General features: G+C 40.1%; 2 long non-coding RNA genes across 2 annotated transcripts in view; one reads left to right on the plus strand and one right to left on the minus strand.

The window, feature by feature from the left end:
- The window catches only part of LOC128931817 (uncharacterized), a 35,279-nt gene extending 25,341 nt beyond the window's left edge, over window positions 1-9,938 (plus strand). The window contains exons 2-3 of the long non-coding RNA XR_008480818.2: window positions 3,239-3,341; window positions 3,579-9,938. This is a non-coding gene — a long non-coding RNA (uncharacterized LOC128931817). The remainder of the gene's footprint in view (window positions 1-3,238; window positions 3,342-3,578) is intronic.
- LOC118152973 (uncharacterized) lies at window positions 1,642-24,317 on the minus strand. The gene is made up of 2 exons (XR_004742067.3): window positions 24,259-24,317; window positions 1,642-2,591 (listed from the first exon to the last, which is right to left on the minus strand). It is a non-coding gene; the product is annotated as an uncharacterized LOC118152973 (long non-coding RNA).
- Between the last annotated feature and the right edge of the window lie 1,765 nt (window positions 24,318-26,082).

Below are 26,082 nucleotides of genomic sequence, written 5' to 3' on the forward strand. Positions count from 1 at the left end.
AATTCCACACTCGAGCCTTATAATACTTTTAACAGTAATGGTTGTTCTGGATGTGTGCTGTTTCCAATCTGTTCTCCTCTTCAGTTTTCTTCTAGCTTACCTTCTGTTACAAAGTTTACGAAAGAAGAAACGTAAGAAGTGGTAAGGTGTCATAGTATCTAACAGATTGACTTTGAACTGAATGCTCATTGCAGTCAAATTGCTTCTGATTTGCCTATTTTGGTTTTTAGGTTTTAGCCTAATAACTACAAGAAAGTTTTAAAATATCTAAATTACTAAGAAAAAGGCTATTGTTGCTACGCAAAAGGACATAGGCCTGAGTTTAAAGCTCTTGGAAAATTAAAAAAGAATCCAGGCCGTGACTTACAATTTCAAGTTGATTTGAAAATATAACTTGAAACTTAGGAACTTTGTCCTCCAGTCTATATTTGCTGTTGTTTTAGATATTTGAGCTGAATGGGCACAGAACAACAGATTTAATTAAACAGATTTAATTACAGTATAGAGGAAGATGTAGTGATATCCAAAGAGAACTTGACCAGAAGTCAGAAGAAGTCGCTTTGAGACCCAATACTGCTGCCCCTATGACTTTGGAGAACTTAACTCAATCTCTCTGAAACTCAGTCTTTCCTTCTTTAAAACTGAGCCTATAACCATTACTCATGGGTAGCAGAAAATCAATAACATAACAGAAATGAAACCAGCTGGTACACCGTATTTGCTCATTCAGTGATGCTCTTTTTTTACGTTTTATCACATCACCATGTGAAATACAGGAAGATACAAATTCCCTCCCTCAATTATTTGTAACCCAGTAGGAAAAAAACTGTATGTGCCCTATAAGTGATATCATATGGGAGTTTAGAAAGAAATTATAAGAAACAGGAAAATCTGAGGAAGAGTGAATGTAGAATGTGGAAGGTGATGTAAGCCTTGAGGATGAAAGGGTCTGCATTGTTAGAGTAGAGGAGGGAACATCCTAGCCAGGTAAGTATAGGGAAGGCAGAGGAGGTACAGAGAGTTTAACAACATGTTTTCCCAGCATGAAAGCATGATTCTTCCCCAGGATCTTTAGCAAATAAATAAATAAGGAACAAAAATCATCTTTCCATTTACTTTGCGCATATCATGGCTTACCAAGTCATAATTCAGGGGGAACAAGCTAATTTTCTTAAAAGCTGTCTTTTCCTTCCATAACTCAGAAGAAGTGGATTATCATAGAAAACATTCAGTACATTTTCTCTTCAAGTGAAGAGTGGGTGGGGAAATTTATGTGGGCATCCTGGCATCCTGTGCTCATGGTGGTAGAGAAGTTTTATGAAAGCTACTTGAAACGTGAGGATCTGAGACTTTTTGAAACATAGGTATTATTTGGTCCAAACTTGCTGGTTTACAGGTTGAGAAAAACGGTACCCAGACACGTGGAGTAGCTTTTCCAAGGCCACAGGTCACATACTTAAGGAGGTGAGGCAAAAAGCCAGATTCTCAGGAAGACAGAATTCTAATCCAGAAATGGATTAATGTGTAGTCATTTATTTATTCATTTGTTCATTCAGATAATCTTTCCTAAGTGCTTGTTATATGCTAGACACTATCCTGATTTCAAGGGAGTATATGTTATGAAAATAAAGACAACCCAAATGAGAACAAACAGAGGCTATTTATTCCATTTGTTAGAGCAAGGAAATCAGCCACAGTATCTTCCTTCTGGTAGATACTCAAAGGCAGGCAGAGGACTGGCAAATCTTTCTAGTGAAGAAGAAGGAAGGCTTCAGGTATGCTCTGACTGGAGGCTGTTGGCATGGGGGGAGCCTCATGCTGGCATGAGGTGGCTGAGTGGGAGTGGTGCCTTTATGTGATTTGGGTGGGGAGCATACCATTCTGTTCTGCTGACCATTCTAGGCCAGAGGTTATAGTTTGGCTTAGAAGAGTGATAGCTGCAGAGGTTGAAGACTGGAGTTCTGCTCTCATATGTGATCTGGCCATTGTCCATTTATATATTCAGTCCCCTTGGCGGGGCACAAGAGATGCTATGCCTCCACTAATGGAACTTGCAGTCTCATGATTTAATCACACCTTGGAAAATGCTAAAAATTAAGTTAGTGGTTGTAGAATGGGATCTGGAGTCTGGGAGTTTCCTTGAGCAACTGACTCCAAGCTGTGCCCTAAATATTAAGTTGAAGTTCAATAGTAAAGAGTAAAAATATCATTACTAGGAGTATTTGTGAGGTTTTACAAATAGAGCTGTCAATAGATTTTTACAAAAGAGGTATTAATCCCTTTTTCCACCTCTGATCAGAATCAACCAATCAAATGTTTTATGCTGTTTTTTTTTTTTTTGTTGTTGTTGTTTTGTCTCTCACACCATAGCAACAAAATCAGAAGGGATCTCATTGTGAGGGCCGAAAGAGCAGCATTTAACATGAAAATAGTATCCTGACCCTCCTTGGACTAAATGTTGTTAATCAAGTTTAAATTTAGCTCCCACGAAGTCTCAAAAGAAAAGGAGACAGTCAGGTCCAGCGAGGAAAAACTTCCGAGTGCCTCTAAGGCAAGGAAAACAGGACTCCAGTCGACAAAGGGCAGGCAGCCTGTAAAAACAAATGGTGCTGATGAGAAGGCGGGGGCCCCAGAAAGCTCATTAGCAATCAGATGCAGCCACAGAGCTGTCTCCCTCCAGTCTACCGGCCAATGACACCGCAGAGTCTGTTACTCGGCGGCCCGCCCGCCTGGCTGCACTCCTGAGACATCCCGCCTGCTCAGGGGACCCCAAACCCCTAGAGACCTGGATACTGAAGGGGAGGAGGCGGGACGCCAGGAAACACCACAGATGAAGTGAAGAAAACCAAAGCTATTGTCCTTATCTACCCACTGATAACCAATAGTGGGGAATGCGGAGAGGCAGCTGCTGGGTGGGATTCTGGAGGCAACATGACTTCAACTGAGGGGCAGAGAGTGGCGGCTGCACTTTTGTTTCCAGCTTTATGAATCCCAGTGCTGCTCCCAGTCTTTGGAAATTGAAGGACCTCTTGATATCACTTGTTTTGTAGCCTTTTACATGAATGAAAACAAATCTTATGGATGTTTTTCAAAAATGGCTATTTTGAATCTGGTTGACACTTTCAATGAATTCGCTTCTTCTTTTCATAACAGCAGCTGCATGTGTGGGAAAACAGTAGGCCTAAGTAGTTGGCAAATAGTAGCACAGCCCTTTCTCACCTCTCTCCCATCCCCGCAGGCTTCCAAGTGAGAAGTTCAGGGCTTCACAATTGAGAACCAGAAAGAAAAGGAGAAACTGGCCTTTGTTGAGTATCAACTGTCAACATTCTTGGATAAGAAAGGTATTGTTTGTTTTCTCTCTTACAAAACACAAAATGGTTAACTTGAGAAATTAAGATACCTGCCTTGGTAAGTGACACTTTCAAAAATCACAGCACTTTCCACCTTCCCAAATTCCTACTTAAATCAGTTCAACTTCACTGGGGCATATTTGAGGCTGGCTGACTACCACTCATGCACTTTTGCGAAGGAGTCTTGTGCCTTGTCCCTGATGACACTGTTGGTTCTTTATGTCCTAGATGCTATTGGTGGGATGCGGAAGTGATGACTGATTGAAAAGTGTTAAACAGACTAATCAAGTGATTCCTAGGCTGAGATGGCTCCAGGGCCTTAGATTCCTACATATACAAAGTGAGACAACTCAATGTAAATAACATTCTGTTTTATTTATTTTTTAAATAAACTCACCGATCTCTGAAATTTACCTTTTTTTTTCCTCTGTATATGTTTATTTGCTTCCTTCACATAAACTATGTATATGTTTATTTGCTTCCTTCACATAAACTATGTAAGGGTTTGTTCAAGATGTTAGGTTCAGGAACTTCATATATATTTGTTGAATGAAGAAATGAATGATTGAATGGTAAGTAGCTTACGTTAGATCACGTAGTTAGTGCACAGTTGAGCCAGGTCCTAAACTGAGGTTTGCCTGCCTCTTCTTAGGAAAGTGAAGTCATAGAAGGGGAGTACTAAGCATAGTAGAATTCAAGATAGGATGATACCAAATAGTAGAGCTTTTCCTATTGCATAGTTTGGCTTGGGCGAGAGTAGTCCACAGTCTAAAATTGTATTTCTCAAAGGAAAAGATCCACCTCACTGGTATCAGAATCACTGGGAAGCTATTAAAAGTATGACTTATTGGGATCTGTCCCATACCTACTGAATTTGACTCTGGAGGTGCTACCAGAGGGGCTGATTTTGTAAATAAGGTCTCCCAAGGTTTCTCATGGACTGTAATTTTGAGACCCACAGGCTTGAAAGAAATTTGCTCCTGACTGCACAACATTTATTCAGATGTCTGAAGTTCCTTAGCCATACGTCATTCTCACATATTGGTTAATTTGCCCTGGGTAGGTACTTATTTCTCAGGTCAACTCACTCTTTTAGAGCAGAAAAGAGACAACACTCCCCTGGGTTAAGAAGCACAACCCTTCATCTGCGGCACAGCCTCCTCCTTTTAAACCCTCCACCCTTTAGAATTTACAATCAGAGATGAAGGTGTTACCTCTTGCTTTGCAGATCTGCATGGAACTTGGTCATTATAGGGCTATGAAACTGGTTAATAAAAAAGTAATTTCAATTCAGAAGCTTCAAAAGCCCAGATGAACTTCTGGAAAATTATTATTCAAGATGTCTTTATGACACTTGAGAGCATGTAGGATCCCAATAAGTCAAATAAGAGACCTAGGTCGTTTTTATTCCTTGGTGTACCAAGTAAGAAATCTACACATGGTATGAATAATGGCTGGGTTTAAAACACCTAAAATGATTACCTTGAAGGTTTGCTCTGATAAACTGATCTTCATATCCTTTGCCTTAAACTTTCTTAGCTTTGGATGAGTTACCTGTTTTAATTGGTTACTTCTAAGTCTAGTTTACAAACAGAAACTAAGCAACACCCATTTGGAGAACCATGGCTACCAAATGGAATGATCTGGATGATGGAGCCCTTTCTCTGACACTCGATGCTCAGACTGCAGGGTTGGAAAATCTTAGATCTGAATTTCTGTCAGTCGACATCAATAACTTTCACTTTTAATGAACTTGAGACATTAAATTTTGCTTGACCTGAAACCAGTGGGAAAAAAGAAGTTTCACCTGAAACTTGGCCCAGATTTCTCCTTTGTGGTTAATAAATGATGAACACAAGCCTAGATTGGGTTCATGTTTAGGACAAAATTCTGACGAGGAAATTTTGTGCTTCTTTCAGGTTTCAAACAAATGTTTATAGTTCTGAACAACACTCTATGTGTTATAGATATCAGAATGCACTCCTGGTCACTTCAGTGAGTAGAAATACTTTAGACCAGAAAATCAGAGAAATCTGAGATATCTCATGTAAATATACTTAGGTTTGTTTTAGGGCTTATGCTAGTGACATTTTAAAGGAGTTCTTAAAAATCCAGTGCTCCAAAGTGTGCTGTGTTATCAATGATATAGTTTTAATTTATTTCCTTGACTTACCAATTTTTGGAAGAGGTGACTATGTCTTCATCATGTCCCAGCCCAGATACCTCTCCATGATTTTCTTCTAGTGATGTAGGACTAGCTCGTTATTCATTCATTGATTTATTTTACCTTTAATCTCTGTGTGACTTTCAGGACCAGCTCTTTAAATGATGCATCATTTGGCTATTTTGGATTGTAAGTATAGCAAACACAAGCTAAGTCAATTTAAAAAATAAAATAACTTCATTTCTCTGACATTGTCTCAGTTCTGCCCTGCTTCTTGTATCAGCTTAATTCTCACACTAGCTTTCCTCAGGATAACAAAATGTCTTTCAAGAGTCTCTTGGGCTGTGTGCTCCCTCACTCAAGTCTAGAGACAATAAACTTGTCTCTTTATTTTTAAGACGTTTCAGTTGGAATTTCTATTACGCATCACTGCAAACATCCTAAATGATAAAAATGGGAAAAGCATGTAAATGGTGCTCAGATCTTTCTAAAAATAGAAATTTTATTTCTCTGCTATAGTGAATGTAAAGAACTCTTAAGTGTCATTTTTACCTTTTTTCTTCCACTGTCTCATTATTTTCACCCGTATTTCTCAATGCCTCCTTCTTTCCTTAAAACTAGAGGAAGCTAATGGCAAAAGGGATGAGAAATGTCACCTAAGACTACTGTTTATTGCAGACCAGGTACAATTGGTTTCCAGATTTTTCTGCATTAGGCCTTCTCTGTCAAGTCTTTGATTTTGTGCCAAAGAATGATGAATATCCTGTCATCATTGAAATGTCTTGAAGTCAAGACCAATAACTACTTTTATTATTGCTGTAGCTACTGTTATTATGGTAGCAACTAAAATGTCAGTGATCCGTCCCATGCTGTGTAGCTCAACTTCGGAGAAGTTAGAATCACAGCAGACTTAGACTTCGAAATTGATAATGAATTTTTTTAGTTAACTATCATTATTTGATCTAAAAAGAGAAAGACAGAGAGAGAAAAGAGAGATTGAGAAATCTGCCATCTGGCACTTTAAGGTAAAAGGTTAAATGGTCGAAAAACCTGGGTTCTAAGAGTTGAACTGCGATGCACTGGATGTGGGTCTTGGGTAAATCATTAAACATCTTTGGATTTCACCTAAACTGAGAAGGTGAGGTCATTAGACCATTGCTAAGAGACCTTTGTTGGTTCTAGGGTCAGTATTGCTTCTTTCAGGCAAGGACAGATAGATCCAGGCACAAACTGGCCTATTCACAAGTTAACCCAGTGAAGGAGATTCTTCAAGACCTAATTTCTAATTTTTAAATTCTCCACTCATTCTATAAACCTTAAAATATGAGAGCTGCCTGAGCTATAAAAATCATTGCAGCCGGTGGTTATTACCCCTTTTTTGTAGACTCCTTGACATTTTAGTGAAAATTGTTGGCATTCTTTTCTGAAAAATCCACATGCAGAAAGGTTTGCATATAAATTAGGGATTCACAGACTCACTGAAGCACAGCCGTGGGCCTATGTAGACATGAGTTAAATATTCCTGATGTTGCTTGACCCCATTGCTTTGTTACCAATAAAACTAATAACTAGAAAACTAAAATACCTCAACCAAAGTCACATAACAAATTAGTGACGAGACATCAATGGTTTATGCAACAGCCCATCATGGCTGATCACCTGTTCCTTATGGAAAATGGCTCCTGCCATTCTCAGGAAATCTAGCTTCTTCCCTTCCCGAAGGAGACTGTTGTTTAATCTAAATTCTCAATCATGAGAATTTATTCCCTTGGAAGGCAAACCTAGTCAATGACACATAAACAGACACCTTCTAGGGTCTTTCCGGAAAAGGTTTTTCTCCCAGTTTAAACAAGGAAGAGAAACAATTTGCTTTTCCTGCTTTCACACATAAGTCTTGTGAGGGTGTGGTATTTGGAACTGTAACAGCCACCATAGGGGTGCCAAAGAAATGCTCAGGGTCACAGAGGGCAAAGATGGAAAGAGTGTGGACTTTTGGGACTGAGCCACCCAGGACTGCTTGCTTTTTTCCATACTTCTTGTTGGGTAAAGTAATAAAGCTGTTCATTGTTTAAGTCAGTACTTTTCAGTCATTTTCACATTGGGATATGAAATGATCATACTTGTATAACACACTAGGATAATTGGAAGAGCCAGAGGACTTGGGAACTTCAGATTTCACCCCACTGCCACCCCACTCCCCTGAGGGCTGAGAGGAATCAGCCCCTTATACAACAACAATATCTTAACATAGCCCCTTCCACACCAGTGTGCCAGGCACTATCTGCTGTCAGGATTATCTGATTATATAGGGGTGTGTCCCTTTGTCTGTCTTTGACTAACTAGCATTTTACAACTCTGTAGAGAGACAGGTTAATTTGTACAAAACTTTCCTGCCCATAGCTATCCAAGTGATTCTTGTTTAAGGCAATGCAAATAGATTTTCTCAGTGTGTTAATCAGCTTGAGTTGCCATAAAAAATACCATAAACTATGTGGCTTTAACAACATAAATTCATTTTCTCACTAATTCTGAAGCTAGAAGTCTGAGATTAGGGTGCCAGCACACTCAGGTTCTAGTGAGGACTCTCTTTCTGGCTTATAGACAGCCACCTTCTCACTGTGATTTCACATGCCAGAGATAGAGAGAGACATAGCTAATGTGTCTTCCTTTCTATTAAGACACAGATTCCATCAAATCAGGGCTCTACCCTTATGACTTCATTTAACCTTAATCACCTCCTTAAATCACTGCCCTATCTCCATTACAATTTCACAGGGGTGGGAGTGGGAGTAGTGCTTCAACATATAAATTTGAGGGAAAGGGGAGGACACAGTTCAGTCCATAGTACTCACATAGACAATGTAACATTTTATCGCTGTATACCATTTAAATTATTCATAACATCGTACTCACTCCTTCACTTATTAGTAAATAAAAATTTTGACATATGCTTGTTTTACTTATGTCAAAATGTGTGTGTTATAATTTTTTTTGGTGATTTATTTTTAACAAAAAGATCAGACTCTATTCTTAGATGGTAATTCCTAAGGTTACTGAAAAGAGAGGGACATTTTAAGACCCTGTTATTTCCCAGTTCATTGGAGTCACTTTCCTTGGTTGAGGAGACTGATCCTTGTTTTTTTCTATATCTTATGGATCAATTGTTAATTTAAAAGAAGCCAGATAAAAACACTGAGTTGTAGAAATCCTTAGTCCTGGACCCAGGTGGATCTCCACAAATTACAAAACTCAGTAAAGCCATATAATCTCTTGGCCTCTGTTTCTCCAACAATATAATGAAGAGATTGGAATAAATGTTCTCTAATACCCTTTCAAATTTTAGAACGTGTCGATTTCATGATTTGTGCTTATAAAGGGTGGTAACTATAGAGACAAAACTATCTCACTGTCTAGAAGAACACTATTTAAAAAAATTTTTAGTGCAGTCATGGTACACTATAGCCTCAAATTCCTGTCCTCAAGTGATTCTCTCTCCTAAGCCTCCCAAGTAGCTGGGGCTACAATGCCACCATGCCCAGATAGAAGAAGAACATTTTAATAAAAACACCCACGTATTTGTGATGTCTGCCTTCTTCATGCTTTGGTATGTAAGACTGAGTTTTGAAAGACACTTTTTTTCTTCTCTTCTCCCATTCCTTTACACACCTGCTTCCTGCCCCGCTGAAAAAGCCAGTAACTCCTTTTGTGTTCAAGTTTCTCCATCTGCGAAATGTGAGGCTGAGTACCTATTGGCCTCCCAAGGGTATTCTGTGCCTGACTCATCACAGAGCATTCACTATGCTGAACATTATCTACAGACCGAGGCTGGCATTTGCTTTCTTTCCTTTCTTGATCATAATTTGATCCTTACTTACTTAGGAGACTTTTGCTTTTACAATTTGTCAGTAGTTCTAATCCTGTTTTAACATAATTTAAAGCTATGGTGATGCTAACGGTGTCATTGATAATGAGCTGGGACTGGCAGGCAGTCTTTTAAAAAGTGTGTTCAAATTGTGAAGAAAATCCCCCAAACGTCAAGAAACAGGACAAAAACCACACAGTAATAACATAGCAGAATATTCCCATCTAAACAAAATAACTTATATAAGACAGCATTACCCGATAAAATACAGGACATTCAGTTAAATTTGACAGAATGTCAGTGAAACAGAGATTAAATTTTTAGTATAACTGTATTCCACACAAAGGACATGCCCGTCATGTTCATGTCCACACTAAATGTTTTGTTGTTTATCTCACATTCCAATTTTACTAGGTGTCCCATATTTATATTTATTAAACCTGACAATCCTAACAAGACTTCAAAAGCTGAGCTTTCTGTTCAGCAGCTTCTGCCTGAGATAAAATGAGGTCCTAGTGTGTGATTGGGCTCTTCTTAGTTGTTCAAATGTTAAACAAAGAAATATTCCAAAATTGACAAAGGGGAAGAGGTTGAAACTTCCCCATAGTCTTATGGTAAAATTTATGTGGGAAAACAGTAGATCTTGTCATGCTGAACTTTTTGTATCTATAGATATTTGGTCTTAGAAAAATTGAAAAAAAAAAAAAAAAAAACAGTTGGCAATTCCACGAGAAGCTGCACTTCTCTTGTTTATTAGAAACATTTCAAGCATTTTCTAAAGGTCATAAAAATTGTAATATTTATGGGATTCTGGAGAGAGTAGTGATAAGCCATGAAAGGATAAGAGTTTTTCAGGAAGTCCTTTGGTTTTAAAGCACTCAGTGCCAAGAATAAGGCTGCCCAACAGTGGGCCCTGACTCTGTGGCCACTCTATCAGGACCACAGTAGTCACAGAGCACAAGCAGCCTGGCACAGAGCACAGGCCCCCTGTGGCACACATGGGCAGTGATGCTTCCCACCATCTCAGAGCACCTGCTTGACATCTCTGCCTCCCACTGCCACTTTAGGGTTTAACTATGTAGGAGATGAGAACAAGCCATCTCAAAGTGTGCCTTTTTGGTACAAAGATTATTTTGAGAAACTGCAGACTTGGGAGAAGCTCTGAAAACAGAGTACAGTTGTCCCTCAGTATCTGGGGGGAATTCCAGGACCCCCATGGACACCAAAATCCATGGATACTCAAGTCCCTGATATAAAATGACATAATATGTGGATATAACTTATGCACATCCTCCCATATACTTTAAATCATCTCTAGATTGCTTATAATATCTAATATAATATAAATGCTACATAAATAACTATATTGTTATACTGTATTGCATAGGGAATAATGAAAGGAAAAAAGTCTGTATGTGTCTGGTTCAGATGCATTTTTTTTTCTCAAGTATTTTCAAACCAGACTTGGTTGAATCCACAGATGTCGAACTCAGGGATAGGAAGAGCTGACTGGCCAAGTTACTCTTTTATAAGGGAAATTTATTTCCGTAAAGGAAAGCTCCAATTGTAAAGATGTCTCCCTCTCTGTACCATGAAGCAAAGGATGACAGAAATTACTAGAGACTCATTGATGGAAAAGGCATTGACTGAAATCTATGTAACATGCCTTACCCTTGCTTACTGTGATCTGCTGGGCCTTCTCCCATATCCTTCTTCCTTTGTTTCAGCAGATGAGGCTATTAAAGCCTGATTTCAAAGCCACCTTTTAGTAATTTATTCATTTCTCAGGGTGTTTCCCCTGTATATATGAGGTATACATGCTAATAAACTTCTGTTTTTTTCTTTCTTGTCACTCTGTCTTTTGTTACAAGGGTTCACCCTGATTAAGAACTATTAAGGGTAGAGAGAAAATTATTTTTCTTTCCTTACAATTATGAGAGAGAGAGTTATTCAGCAAATAAAATGACTAGGAAAAATGCAAAAAAGCTAAGAGGTGTGACTACCTCTGTCATTCAGACCAGGGCTACTTGAAGGAGGATCTGCTGGCTAGTGCTGGTCTGTGGGCCTTGTCACTGTTCCACACCAAAAAAATTACATAAATTTACAGTGAACATTTAGAAACCAACAGTAATATCAAGGCTGTTAAATCTAGCAATGAAAAATGTGGACCTGCATTTTGTATGACTTCTTTGTGATTGTTTGCTTCACTTTTCTAGTAACTTATTTTGTTGTATTAGACAAAAAGATCAGTCATTAAAAGACTGATACTGCAACAGATAAAAGGCATGCTAATATTGACACTCTTTAAAACAAATAACTCTAACAACGGCTTAAATTGAAGTGTTAAATTTATCAACCCAGACTTTCAGTAAGTAGTAACTACTGTGACAAGAAAAACTTTACATAAATTAAATTTAAAACACATTAATTGAGCAAAGAAAGATTCCAGAATCCAGCAGCTCCCCACCACCACACCCGTCCCTCGCCCCCACTGACTCCTTGTGAACCAGAATCGATTCTGAGAAACTCTGCACTGCCATGGGTCAGAGAGGATTTATGGAGAGAAAAAGGAAAGTGATGTACAGAAAATGGAAGTGAGGTACAGAAACATTGGATTGTTGGATTGGTTACAGCTCAGCATATGCCTTATTTGAATATGGTTTGAACAGTTGACTTCCTGTGATTGGCCAAAACTCAGTGATTGGCACAAGAGCAGGTTGCAATCTGTTCACTAATCCAGTTAGGTTACAGTCCACTTTGTATACAGAAAACATTAGCCTGAACTTAAAACATGCAAGAAGGCAGCGAGCTGTAGGCTAAACTTAACATTACATACCAGGCACTTTGCTGGATACTGCAGATGCAGTGATGAATAAGATAGACATCGTCGGGAGTTCCTGCCTTCACAAAACATACTCCAGGGATGAATACAGATAATAAAGTCACAACAAAGTAGTTAAAAAAAAAAAAATACAAGGTGATATGGGAGCACATTATAAGGGGCCCTAAGCTGGTCTAGGATTCTGAGAAACATTCCCAGGGAGAATTGCATAAGGGTCGTTGGATTTACTAGTCTGAAATTCCAAGATGGAATTTGAACTGAAAATATAAATGTGGAAATGCTACAAGCAGTGAATCCGTATGCGTCAGCAGTATCCTCAATTCTTGCCTCCTCAGAAGAAAGAATTCAACCAAGGGACATAAGGCAGAGTGAGAGACAGGCAAGTTTCAGAGCAGGAATGGAAGTTTATTAAAAAGTTTTAGAGCAGAAATGAAAGGAAGTAAAGTACACTTGGAAGAGGGCCAGGCAGGCGACTCGAAAAATCAAGTGCACTGTTTGACCTGTGGCTTGGGGTTTTATCAGCCGGCATGCTTTTGGGGTCTTGCGTCTCTGCTCTCTGATTCTTCCCTTGGGGTGGGTTGTCTGCATGCACAGTGGCCTGCCAGCATTGGGACGGGAGCAGGGGCACGGTGTGTTTACTAAAGTTGTACACATGCTCACTTGAGGCGTTTTCCCCTTACCAGTTAAGTGTTCCTAGAGGAAGGTCATCCTCCCTTTTGCCACTTAGAGCCCCATTTGCCCAACTCCTGAGATCTTTTTGGGAAGCTGATCACCAGTTTCAGGTTTTCACCTATTGGGAGACTATCTCTTCCTGGCGTCAGCTGCAAGCAATTATTACTTTAGCGGGACAGCTTAACAACCGCCTGAGCATCACCTGATGGTTGCCTGACATTCCTGGTTGAGGAGGGGCCTCTCCTGTGCTGCTCATGCCTGACTAGCTGCCTACTGTAACAGAAACGTCATCTGAAGATGTTAACCTAGGGATTACAAATGGATGAGACAAGGTAGAAAATATCAAGTGAAAGCAGGGAGACCTGAACCTTAAATGTCTAATGGTGGAAGATGAACCTGAAAGGCAGATGAAAATAGAGAGCAAAAGTGGTGAGAGAAATTAGGGAGACTGTGGAATATCTAAAGCCAAACAAAGATGGTTTGGAAAAGCGGGAAGTGGTAACAACATTAAACGTTGCCAAGAGCTCAAATAAGAACTGAAAGATGTGCATTGAGTTCACCAAAGTCAAAGTCATTGTTTTTGGTAAGAGAGCTTCTGGGGTGTGGTGGTGGCAGCAGGGGAGTGCTTCAGAAGCCAAGTGTCAAGACGAATTACAGCAAAGAATTGAGTGAACATAGCGATCATAAGCAACTCAATAGAAGTCTTGCTGTGGAATGGAGGAAAATGTAGAACGGTATTTGAAGAAAAATATGGGTAAAGGAAATATGACATTCAAGATGAGACCTCAAATATAAATGCTGATTTGGGGGATGTTATAGAAAAAAGTTTAGAGATAATGAAGACAGCAGGAGCTAACCATTAGCAGCTTCCAAGAAGACAGGAAAAGAGAATCCCTGCATGATGTAACACTCATAGTATTTATAATTACAAATGCCTGCTCTCCATCAGATTCTAACCTCTGTGAGGACAGGGGCTACCTTTGTGTGATTCATCACTGACTGGTCAGCAACTAGGATAGTGCTGGAACATCAAGAAGCTCAGTGAATAACAGAAGAGAATCCAGGTGTCGGTAGAGCTTGTCTTTGACATGTGGAGAGACACCTCCTCCTTATGAGCCAACATGAAGGAGGTCTTGGAAGACAGAGAGAAATGGGAGGGGTTTTCCAGCTGAGAGCTTATTTTCTCTGTGAGATGAAAGAGGAAAAAATGGATGAGGACTTGATAGAGGAAAGGGCTTGAAGAGAATGATGAAATTTTGGCACTACTCTTACGAAACAAGATTTACAGATAGAAAACCACTGAGAAGGAATAATTGACCATCGTGATGAAGTGCCAAGCTGTGTTAGGAGCTCATACATGGAGCACACTTTTTGGAGTCAAAACTGCAAGGAAGTCATGAAGACTTCCAGTTGACCCTGAGGGATGAGTGTAGGCCCAAAAGAGGGAACAGGGTTATAGGATCTGGGGAGCAGCTCAGGCAGAGGTGCAATGACAGAACTTGGCCTACTGGATTCTACAGAAATAAGAGCCCAATGGAGCCCAAACTCCACTCAGTTATTGAAATCAGGGAATCGGGGAGGATGGGAGAGAAAAGCAAGAGCATTCTTGGCTATTTCAAAAAATGTCCATTGTACCATGTTGCCCTAATAAAATCTCCCAACTTTTTGCCAAACTCTTTCTGTTTCAGGTTCAGATCATTTTTCTATTCTCTTCTCTGTCATCCATCACTTTCCCAGAAACTCTCTCTCCCTTATTGAGAACTTTGGCTCAGGTTATCACCAGGAGGAATTTTCTCTGGTGACTTCTGTGCAAAAGATGTGAAGGTCTTTGGTTTTCCCACCTCCAGGGATTTTCATCTTCACTTCATTTTCCCAGTCCATACCAATATTTATACCTTCAGCCCTGCCAATTGCACTTTTAAATTTCAACATCCCAGATGTTTAATGTCACCTTAATGCAAACCAATCAACATAATCGAAATCAGAAGTAAAAATCTTCCCATATTAGATTATATAATTTAATGAATGCTTTAATTTGCCCTTGATATCATCTACTCCTTGTCTATATGCAACATCAATCTTTATATATTTGGAATATTAATAGAGTTCTGCAAGTCATACCTTGTCATTAAGTATTGGGTAAGAGTTATTTATTTATTTTTTTTGAGACAGACTCTCTCTCTGTTACAGTCTGGAGTGCAGTGGTGTGATCTTGGCTAACTGCAACCTCTGCCTCCCAGGTTCAAACGATTCTCATGCCTCAGCCTTTCCAGTAGCTGGGATTACAGGTGCAGACCATGCCTGGCTAATTCTTGTAGTTTAAACAAATATATATGTGAGATCTATTATTTTTACAAAATTATAATTATACTATATATACCTCTCTGCAAATTAACAACATGTTAAGGGTATCTCTCCAGGTCAATAGATATAAATCTAACTAATTTTAAAAAGGAGTTTCATAATATCTCATAGAGTGAATGTATTACAATCGATTCAATATTTCCCTACTTATATGTATGTTATTTCTTTTTATTTTAAATTAGCCAAAAATTACAATAAATATTCTTAATTACATATTTTTTCATATGTGTACTTTTATTTCCATAAAATCAATTTCAGGAAGATAGATTTCTATATTAAAATATTTATGTATTTTTAATTTTATTAAATATCTCCAGATTACTATTTAAAAGATTATTATTCTCTCTGACAACAAATTTTCTCCCACATCATTTTCAGCCAATGGATAGTCTAGTCATTTGAATTATTTGCTTATCAGGTAGATAAAATTGTATTTGTATCAGGAAACACACTCAGCTCGGTGAAACAGATAATCCAACTAAAAGGAGATTAAGCACTGATGATCTATTATTTCACATAGTATAAGCCCAGAGGAAGTGTGGTTCCAGAGTGGGTCAGTTTAGTAGCTCAAAGAGGTTGTTAAGTATTGGGGTACAAACTGTCTTAAGTATGTACTCATCATCCTCAGGGCTTTGGCAATGCCTGTCCTCATGGCTACAGTGACTGGAGCTCTTCTAGGGACCACATAAGTAAACATGTTCAGTGAAGAAGAGGAATTCTTTCCTTTCATATGGCTCCATCTATTAGATGAAAAACATGTCTGGGAACCTTGACAGGAGATTTCCCCTAGGTTATCATTGGCTGGGGTTTAGTCACATGGCCATGCCGACACTGATGAGGGGGATTAGATCACCATGACTGGCTTATACCAGTCATTCTCAAAGTGCCAATTCTAAACTAACAGCATTAGCATCACCTAGAAACTTGTTAAAACTGCAAATTCTCAAGCCTCAGTCAAGACAAAGTGGGTGAGAAATGCCAGGAGGGGAGCCCAGCAATTTGTGTTTGAAGAAGCCTTCCAAGTGATTCCAATGCACACTAAAGTTCCAGACCACTGGCTTAGCCAATCATGATTTGACTCCTAGGGCTGAAGAGGAAATCAACCTTACTGATTATGTGAGCAAAGAAAAGGGCACCTGAGCAAACTTGAATCGCTGCTAGAAAACAAAAAAAGATCAGATGAGAGGTCTCACCATTGAGTAAGCCCCACTGATGTCTTCCACATAATCCGATGCTCTTCAGCTTGGATTTCCCTGACTAATCACACAACAACTTTCATACCCACCTATTTCACTCTCCTATGGCTGTTAGACAGCTGCTCCCTATTGTATTGAAACTTCATTTCCCATGACCCTTCTTTTCTCTATCAGTCCTCTCTTAATCAATTCCTTTTTAACTAGGCTGTCCCCCATTATACATCACTCAACTACTTGACCAGCACACCAAATCTCCAGATTATTCACCATCTTCCATCAATATGCCTTAAATAACTACCTCAATCATATATTTTGCCTTTTATGCAACTGCTGAGAACTGCCAAAGAGAAGTGCTCAAATGTAAAGAATTCGAGGTATTATTATTTGTTTTAATATTCGTCTGTTACTTCAGATGAATATTAAATCTTCCTACCTTGGCTCTCTCTAATCTCCGTTGATGAGTATTCGTATTCCTCTTTGCTTACATCTTAACTGCTGCCATACTACTGTTCTCTTACTTTCAGAAAATAGTCTTACTTACTATCTTCTTGAAAAAATAGATCATTATTACGCATCTCCAACTTCTTTCAAGAAACTCATCTTTCCTGCCTCCAACCTTGCTTTGCTCTTTGTAGAACACACACCCATATACAAGTGCTACATACCTACAAAGATATCCTCATCGCATCCTATCTTTACTTTCTTCCTTTCTCTGTGAAGGATACTTTTTCTCCCACCTTCTTAGAGCTCATGCCTACCTCTGTTTTTGATTCAATGATTTCCGCCTATGTTCATTTCTTATTATTGCTGTAACAAATCACCACAAATCTGGGGCCCTAAAACAATACAGATTTATTCCCTAACCATTCTGGAGGTAGAGGTCCAAAATCAGTTTGCGCTGGCTAAAGTCAAGCTGTTGGCAGGTCTGGTTCCTTCTGGGAGCTTTATTTTTTCTTTTATTTCCTAAGAATTCTGGTGATTATATTGGGCCAATCCAGCTTATCCAGGAAAATCTCTTTATGGCAAAATCCTTAATCACACCTGCAAAGTCCCTTGTACCATGGAAGGAAACATGTTCTCAGGCTCTGGGGATCAGGACATGGACATTTTTGCACTCTTCTGCCTACTACACTGTCTCTTAGAGATTTTTGCTACATAGAGTCCCTTCTGTTGTGCATCCTCAACATTCCCTTCTCTGCTGGATTCTTCTTTTCAGCTTGCGAACCTGCTTAAATTTCTCTCATCTTGAAAAGTATTTTCTGGTTGGGCACAGTGGTTCAGGCCTGTAATCCCAGCACTTTGGGAGGCCAAGGCCAGCAGATCACCTGAAATTAGGAGTTCAAGACCAGCCTGACCAAGATGGTGAAACCCTGTCTTTACTAAAAATACAAAAATTAGCCAGGTGCAGTGGCGGGCACCTGCAACCCCAGCTATTCTGGAGGCTGAGTCAGGAGAATCGTTTGAACCTAGGAGGCAGAGGTTGCAGTGAGCCGAGTTCATACCACTGCACTCCAGCTTGGGCAACACAGCAAGACTTCATCTCAAAAATAAATAAATAAATTCCATTCCTTAGTTTTCTTATCTTCTGCCTTATTTCTCCCATGCCTTTCATAGTTAAACTCCTTAAATTTGGTTTCTTTAGCTATTGTCTCCACCTCTTGACTCTCAAATTGGCCACAATTCACTGAATGATTGATCTACCCACCATTCCACGAACAGAGTTCTTTCTCAAATTGATTACAAACATCTTTATAATTGTCATCTTCTAGCGACATTTTCCAGTCCTTATGTGACATCTTTGCAGCATTTGACATTGTTTCTGCCATTTTCTCATCCCTTGGTATCAGAATAGCAAATAGTGTTTTCTTGAGCTTTCCCCCATCATCCCCATCATATCATTCTAAAATCTACACCGTGGACTCCTCCTTAACACTATGACCCAACACTGGTGTTATTTAGGTATCATTATTGACCTTCATTTCATTTTACTATGATGACCTATTTGGATTATCTAATTTACTCCCTAATTCTATCTATTGTCTATAAAAAGATCTCCAAATTTCTGACTACTGCTAAATGTCTATCCAATTACCTGCTGGGAATATCCACCTGTGTGACCTGCAGGCATCTTAAACCAAGCATACCTGAAACCAAAGCCAAAGCTGCCTTTCTCCTTCCTCTATTTCCTTGCTCCCAGTTATTGGCATCCCAGTCACCTAAAATGAGCCAGAATATCATCCTTAAACCCTTCCTCTTACTCCCTACATTTAACTGCCTCTATATTGGATATAATGGTGGATATTCGCTTGCTCAATATCTATTTCAATTCCTTTCTACTGTGCTTTCCTGTACTCAGAAAACTTGCAAACCAAACAATGACATTTCTCAGATGCCTTTGAAGCTAGATCTGATTGTGGTGTAGATTCCACTAACCAGATAGGTTTATGTGAGGTGTGGTTTAGAACTGAGCTTAGAAAAGGGAAAAGCAAGAAACAAGGCATCCACTTTGCTGGTGAACCTTAAAACAGACAACTTGGTTGTTACAGCAACTTCCCAATTGATCAAGTGGTTTTTATGCTCAGGACAAAAGAAGCGACCCCCTTGGCAGCCCACTTCTGTTGTGTGACATTGGGAATTATTTCTAGAAATTCAGACCAAAATCTGATTCTTTAGACCTTCCAAACATTATTTTAGCCATGTATACTCTATTTGAAAAAATTATTTCTGCTAAATCTGGCTAGAACAGTAGATTTTGTTCTCTGCAACTGAACCTTAAGATATTGAGCTGCAAAATTGTATGGGTGTTTATTCCTGAAAATATGTGAAAATGCTTCATGTCTGTCCATTGCCTTAGTTCAGGCTCTTAATGTTTCTTGTCTGGGCAATTGCAATGACCTTCCAATTGCAAAAACTAATCACATCTCCCTGCATGCATAAACTTCTTCAAATATACTTCATCCAAAAGGGTTAGACCCCAGAGTCTTTATTATGACAGGCAAATTCTTTGCTTCCCTGCCCCTGTCCATCTGTTCCACCTCACTTCCCACCAAGCTTCTATGCTCCTCTCATGTTCCAACCATCAGGCTCCAAGCGCAGCTCATTGGCTTGTGGCTGAGTGATTCCTTCTCTGTGTTCCACCTTGCAATTACCTATGGTGTTTTCTAGGTCCAGCTGCAATATTTTCTTTTCTGTAAAACCTTCCTTAACTCATCCTGACCAAGATGAACCTCCTCTATCTGTGTACTGCATTATTGTTTATCTGCTTTTCTGTCTTCTTGAGCCTTCATTTAATCCAAAAACCATGTATAATCATGCACTGTGTCATGTTTCAGTCAATAACAGACTGCATGTACTACAGTGGTCCCATAAGATTATAATATATCTTCACTGTACCTTTTCTATGTTTAGATACACAAATGCCGCTGTGCTTCCATTGCCTATAGTATTCAGGACACTCACATGTACAGGTCTGTAGCCTAGGAGCAATAGGCTATAGCATATGGCCTAGGTGTATAGTAGACTATCCTGTCAAGGTTTGTATAAACACACTCTATGGTGTTTGTAGAATGAAAAAATTGCCTAAGGATGCATTTCTCAGAGTTATATTCCTGTTGTTAAGTGACACGTGACTGTATGCCATCTCTGCATTCCTGTGCCCACTCATATGGACATAGTCCATATGATAGCTATGCCCTGAGTAAACATTTGATACAAACATCACCCAGAGAAAACAGAAGAAATGGTAGAGTAAAATTTAGTCTTCACTGTCAACAAATAGTCACCAAACGTCTACTAAGTTAGATTCTAGGGATAGGGTGGTAAAAAAAAAATCTTTCTTGGAATTTATAGTCTATTTGGGGAGCATTAAAAAAACAAATAACAAAATATAAACAAAATAATGACAACTGGTAGTAAATGTCCTGAATGAAACAAACAACGGGCTAAAAAGAGCTGAAACGCTGGGATTTCTACAGGAAATTTCAGCCTAGAAGGGACAAAATCAAGCCTGAATGCATCCAAAGAGAAAGTCGGTAGAATTACACCCTTTATAAGATTCCTTGCTGAGTGTTCCCATCTTTGCCTTATTCCTCTACTCTTAGGCTCACGGTTCTTGTAGAGTACATCCATTCTCCAGTACCTCATCTCCTTTTTGTAAACCTCTTTCCTCTCTTCAGAATCAAGTTCCCTCCGCGATTCCCCAAGTCTGAATTACGTAGTCTTATAGTAAGGCCTTTGGGGTTTCTGTAGGACACACCAGCATAGGAGCAAGCCACATACCGACCTCTTTAGAGCTCCGTATCAGTTTGGGTCATACTCATGCTTCTTAACTTTCCAGCGGCTTAACAGATGTCTGTTGGATGGTTCTCTCACCTCCTCCTTCTCTCTCTCTCTTTCACATGCGTAACACACACACACACACACACACACACACACACGTTCATTTTCACATATGCCAATGGTAAATATTAATTCTTAGATTTTAAACCCAAATAAAGGAACATCCTCCTCAAATGCCTGTAATTTGCAAGTTTGTCTCTCTCTCTCTCCATGGAGCTAATTCTTACCATTGTTATGGGGCCTCTTCTGTGTCCCAGTATGTGTTTCATGCTGGGAACACAGAAACAAGGACCGAAAGTTCTATTTCACACATTGATTGCCTAGTAAGAGTCTTACCAACCTCAAAAATATCTTTTGCATCTCCAGCCTTTTTTCTCCGTTTCTACTCCCTTGAGTCTTCACTGCTTTCCTGGTAAAGTTTTCTCTGGCTGCCCTGAGCCTGTGGCTGTCTCAGTTTTTCTAGCACTTGTTACAACAGACCTTATGTTATTATTAACGTCTACTTTTCCACTAGACTATAAGGTCTTTAAGGGATGGGATCCAGGTTTGCTTCCCTGTACCTAATATAATGCTTCTCAGATAATAGGTGCTCAATAAAATTTTTTTGAGTAAACATCTCTTTTTTGTTTGTTTGTTTGTTTGTTTCGAGACAGAGTCTTGCTCTGTCACTAGGCTGAAGTGTAGTGGCACAATCTCACCTCTGGATTCAAGCAATTCTCCTGCCTCAGCTGAGACTACAGGCATGTGCCACCACGTCTGGCTAATTTTTGCATTTGTAGTAGAGACGGGATTTCACCATGCTGGCCAGAATGGTCTTGATCTCTTGGCCTCCCAAAGTGCTGAGATTACAGGTGTGAGCAACCACGCCCGGCCTAAACATCTCTTAAGCTCAGAAAAGACTCTGCAAGTGACATTAAGTAACTTTCCAAACTCCCATTAAATATTAGAGATAAGTATGAGCCACTTCTTTTGCTGTTGGGGAAATTGAAGTTCTAAGAAGAGAACTTGCATTTGTATAGTCTTTTCCCTTTCAAAGCTCTTTCGTGTGTAAAAGAAATTTTGTACAGTAAGGAATGATCTCTATGTAAATGACTGTCATTTATTATGCTATCCCTGAGGCAGAGTTGTGAAATAACTTGTACTGAATAACTCCACTTCACAGATGCAGAAACTGAGAGAAACAGAGCATTAGTGTTTGTTTGACCGAGGGCCTACCAACCACTCAAGGTTCAGCCACCTACCATTCAGTTCTTTATATGCAAGCACTATAAGAACTTGGCAAATTATCTTTCCATTGATGATGGTTTTCTCTAGGTTTCCTACCTCTGGCTAAAAGAGCACAAGGGGAGGAGTCAGCGTACCTGGGTTTGAGGCTTGACTCCACTACAATGAGGTCTGGACTAGTTCCAAGTCCCAAAGTCATGATGCTTGTTATGTCAGCTTCTTGGATCAAGTGAGCTAATACATGCCTGAATTCTATAGTCTGTTCGAGCTGTGTGTGTAGCACCATTTCCATTTCTTCCCTAGGCCTTACAGATCACATACGGTAAATACCGTATATTCTCCTGGCTTTGCAACACCAAATTTGAATGGTTAATTTACTGCAAGACATTGTATGGGTTCTAAATACATAATAAATTAATAAAAATATATAAATAAATAATGCTAAAATAAATACAGGAACAAAAAAATAAACCAAAGAGCAAATGTGATTCATCTATTCCAAATCTCGTTAACAGTAGAAAAAGAACTCCCAGCATTTTGGTAGCTTCTTTTAAAAAAAAAAAATTACTTCAAACGTAAAATAAATACAGCGGTCTAAACACACAGCTAAAGAAATCCATGATAACAACTCAAATTCATTTGCACCAAAAATAACAAACTCTTTTGGCTTTTAGTTATACAGATCTATGTCTGGTTACTCATTCCTTAAAATAGGATCTGGAAATCAAGTTGCTGACCTTTGAGTGGTGGCTGGAGTCCCTTTTCAGTTTCATTTCACTTCGTGTTATTATCCTCAATTATGGTTTAATAAATTGATAATACCAAATTAGTGCTTTCTTTGAGATTTGAAAAACCCCAGACACCACAGTGTTTAAGAAAAATTCCTGTAACCTACTGCATCATGTCTCATCCAGTCACGGATACAGAGTCCTGTCCTAACTCGGAAACTCTGCTCCACCACTATCTGCAGAGGAGAAGAAGTATTTAAGCTGAATACGTCCAAGTTGATGTGGATAAAAACCCAAGGAACTTTTCCTAAAGGTAAGGCACTCATCCTGCTCTGCTCTTTGCTAATATCATCGTGCAAAACCCAGTGAGTTTTCAAAGGTTAAGGACCAGCCACTGCTTCTTCGTGAGGCGGGAGACCTGCACTGCGGCCACATCACCAAATTCAATGCCGTGTCCCAAGGCAACGCCTGTCCTTTCAGGCTGAAAGCTTCATTTGTCTTCAGTTCTGCCGAGACCCCACATACAGAGCTGCTTTGACAGCCTCCCACTCTCTGAGGGGTCACCTGTCGCCTTGCCCAGGTCAAGGGAGGTCAGCTTCTCAACGGGAATTTTTTAAAAAAGGAGGCAGGCACGGGTCTGTCCATAAAAGGACCTCTTTGAGGTTGGTGGAAAAAAAAATGCAATGCATTTTGTGTTCCCAGTTAGACCCTCTGGAACGAGGCCGCCTGAGAACAGGCCTGTGAACAGTTCCTACTGGAGGACAGCCAACAGAGGCCACCCAGACGTTTTTCACAGGACCTCTAGCTGCCTCTGCTAACCCAGAGGCAGAGAAACTGGAGTCAGGGCGGCCACCTCCTGCCCCCATCTCTCCACCCCCACCCCTGGGCGGCTGCTGAGCAGCACAGGACTTTATTGAACCAGCTGCCTCCTGACAGGATAAAGCAATTTAGGGTCAAGGACAGGAAATCAGATTTACACAGACAAGCAGGATGAAAAACTGCCATTCACTGATGACCATATGGAGCCTTCACTCTTCTCTTCCTCCCTTCTCTTCCACTGAAAAGCAAGCCACACACTAGCTTTCCCACACAACAACCCTTTCACTCAATATACCTGCTGGAAGAGAGTTCAGCCACATTTTGACACAAGTAGCAGGCCCATATGTAGTTACTGTGAATGTTTCTTCAGTCCCTTTTCCTTCCTCCCTTCCCTCTGGCGGCCTCGGGCACATCCAGCGTGCACCCTGTACTGGGCTTCTGCAATGTGTAAAGGCAGGGGCAAGGACAGCCATGGGCAGTGCTCAGCCATGGGAAGGAGCCGTGTGAGGAGCCGCCTCCTCTTTTCTAGCAGAGAGAAAAGAGCTGCCTGTTCTCTGGCCTTCCTCCCCAGGAATCAAAGGGCCTCCCCACACAGGGCACCCACCTCTGAACAACCCGCCCGCCTGATAGCCCATCTGAACTAAGTATGCCTTCCCTCCTCTTCCTCCCCCACTCACTCCTCCATCCACTGTGACAAACCTGAATGTGCTCCTGAATTTTATGCTTCCTTCTTTGGGCTCATGCTTTGTATCTGTCTCCACAAGACAAAAATGTTAATTTGCTATTTTCCAAAGCCAGCTCAGATATCCCCTTCTGTGTGAAGCCTCCTGATGCGTTCAGATATTCCCTCCTCCCGCAATCTGTATGTACAACTACTACTGATTGGTCGCTCTTTAGCTACCACTGGGGAAGTGTGAATTTTTAGGCTCATCTCCAAGCGCTGCAGTGTGGCCATTTCATCAGTGCTTCTAAACTGATGCCCCTTATGACTAAACCCAGGCATTTTTTTGGGATGGCTGGACAACACTAAACCTAACAATTGCATGGGTTGAAGATCATAATTTTGGCTTCATTTGAGCAGGACCCTAACAAGCCCTTTAGCTGGCCAGTCCCAGCTCTTCGTTACCAACAGGCAGTACAGTTTAAGATGAACTGACTCATTGTCATCTGGGAGTACAGATTTGGGACCCTGGCATCTAGAGACAAACTATCCAAGAAAATTCAGGAGGGAAACAAAAGAACTCCAGCATCGTCCCCTCACACAGCCTTTTGTGGCACCAAGCCTTTATTCAATTCGGTGTGTGTTCTTTTGGAATCTGTACACGTTCTTATTGTTGCTTCTTTAAGCCTGAAGCAATCTTGCCTCCCTCAGCTCTCTCATTCAACAGAGGCTGATGGCTGCCAGTTACTGTTTAGTTGCTGGTAGGATGCTATTTGAACGAACCACATCTGAGGATGCTTATGCTGGTAAAGTATCTTCTTAGTTGAGTAATGCAAGACAGCATATTTAGGGAGGTGGAAGGCACACAGTGGCAGTTCAGAAGGAAGACAAAGAGGAAACAGACCGCTGACTCTGATGGGAACCCGGGTGGTGTGTGGTGTCCCTCACATAGAGACAGAGATCCTAGCAAATTACCACAATGCCAAACAGAAGGCCATGACAGACATAATGGAACCATGTCTCTCCTTTGTCCAACGATTAAGAGAAAATTACAATATTTGCTTTTGCTGTTTTCAGCCAGGAGTATTAAAAGTATGTTTAGTTTCCCCCTTAAGATGCATTCTAAAAATTTCTCAGGTGAAGAGTATGGAGGATATATGCTACTGTGGAGCTGCAGCCACGATCTCAAGCTGTTCAGGTTTCTTTTTGGGAATTGTTTCCCATTATGCTCCTACTGGCTAATTCCTCCAACTTGTCTTAGGCCACTGGAAGTCTTTGAGTTGCTCAACAACTGTTTCTCCTTTTAAATTCCAGTCCCTTCTCAGCAAGCTTATCACCTGTAAAGCAGGGAGGGCTCCATGAAGCTCTTCAGAGCTTGCCGACTCTGCTTCTAGGGAATTGCTAAAGGAATGGATTATAGCTCTCCCAGATTGCTGCCCCTGGTCATTCACTTGATCATATGCAGTTCCATGACATCACCAAGTGAGTGTGTCACATGCCTGGTTTGTGCAAATTCCCTTACCAGTTGGTTGTCATTGTTTTGATGGAAAAAAAAAAAAAAAAAGAAAGGGTAAGGGCACACCTCAGCTTTTAGGTACTGCAAAGATCTCAAATATTTTACAAAAACACACCGAAGACACCAAGTACTTCTTAGACTATTGAATACATTGTGAGAAACTCCTGAGCTTGTTTCTTAAGCCCCTCTCTGCTCTTTTCCCTGAGATACCTCAGTTCTGAACTTGGGATCAGGCTGGAGATTAGGAAACTTCAAAGGCTACTTATACAAAACACATACAACGTGCTTAGGTTCTGCTGTAGAAGACAATACTCTTTCACACTTATAAGTAAAAGTCCCCCAAAAA

The sequence above is a fragment of the Callithrix jacchus genome, chromosome 4 (assembly GCF_049354715.1).
Source record: "Callithrix jacchus isolate 240 chromosome 4, calJac240_pri, whole genome shotgun sequence".
Classification (NCBI taxonomy): Eukaryota; Metazoa; Chordata; class Mammalia; order Primates; family Cebidae; genus Callithrix; species Callithrix jacchus.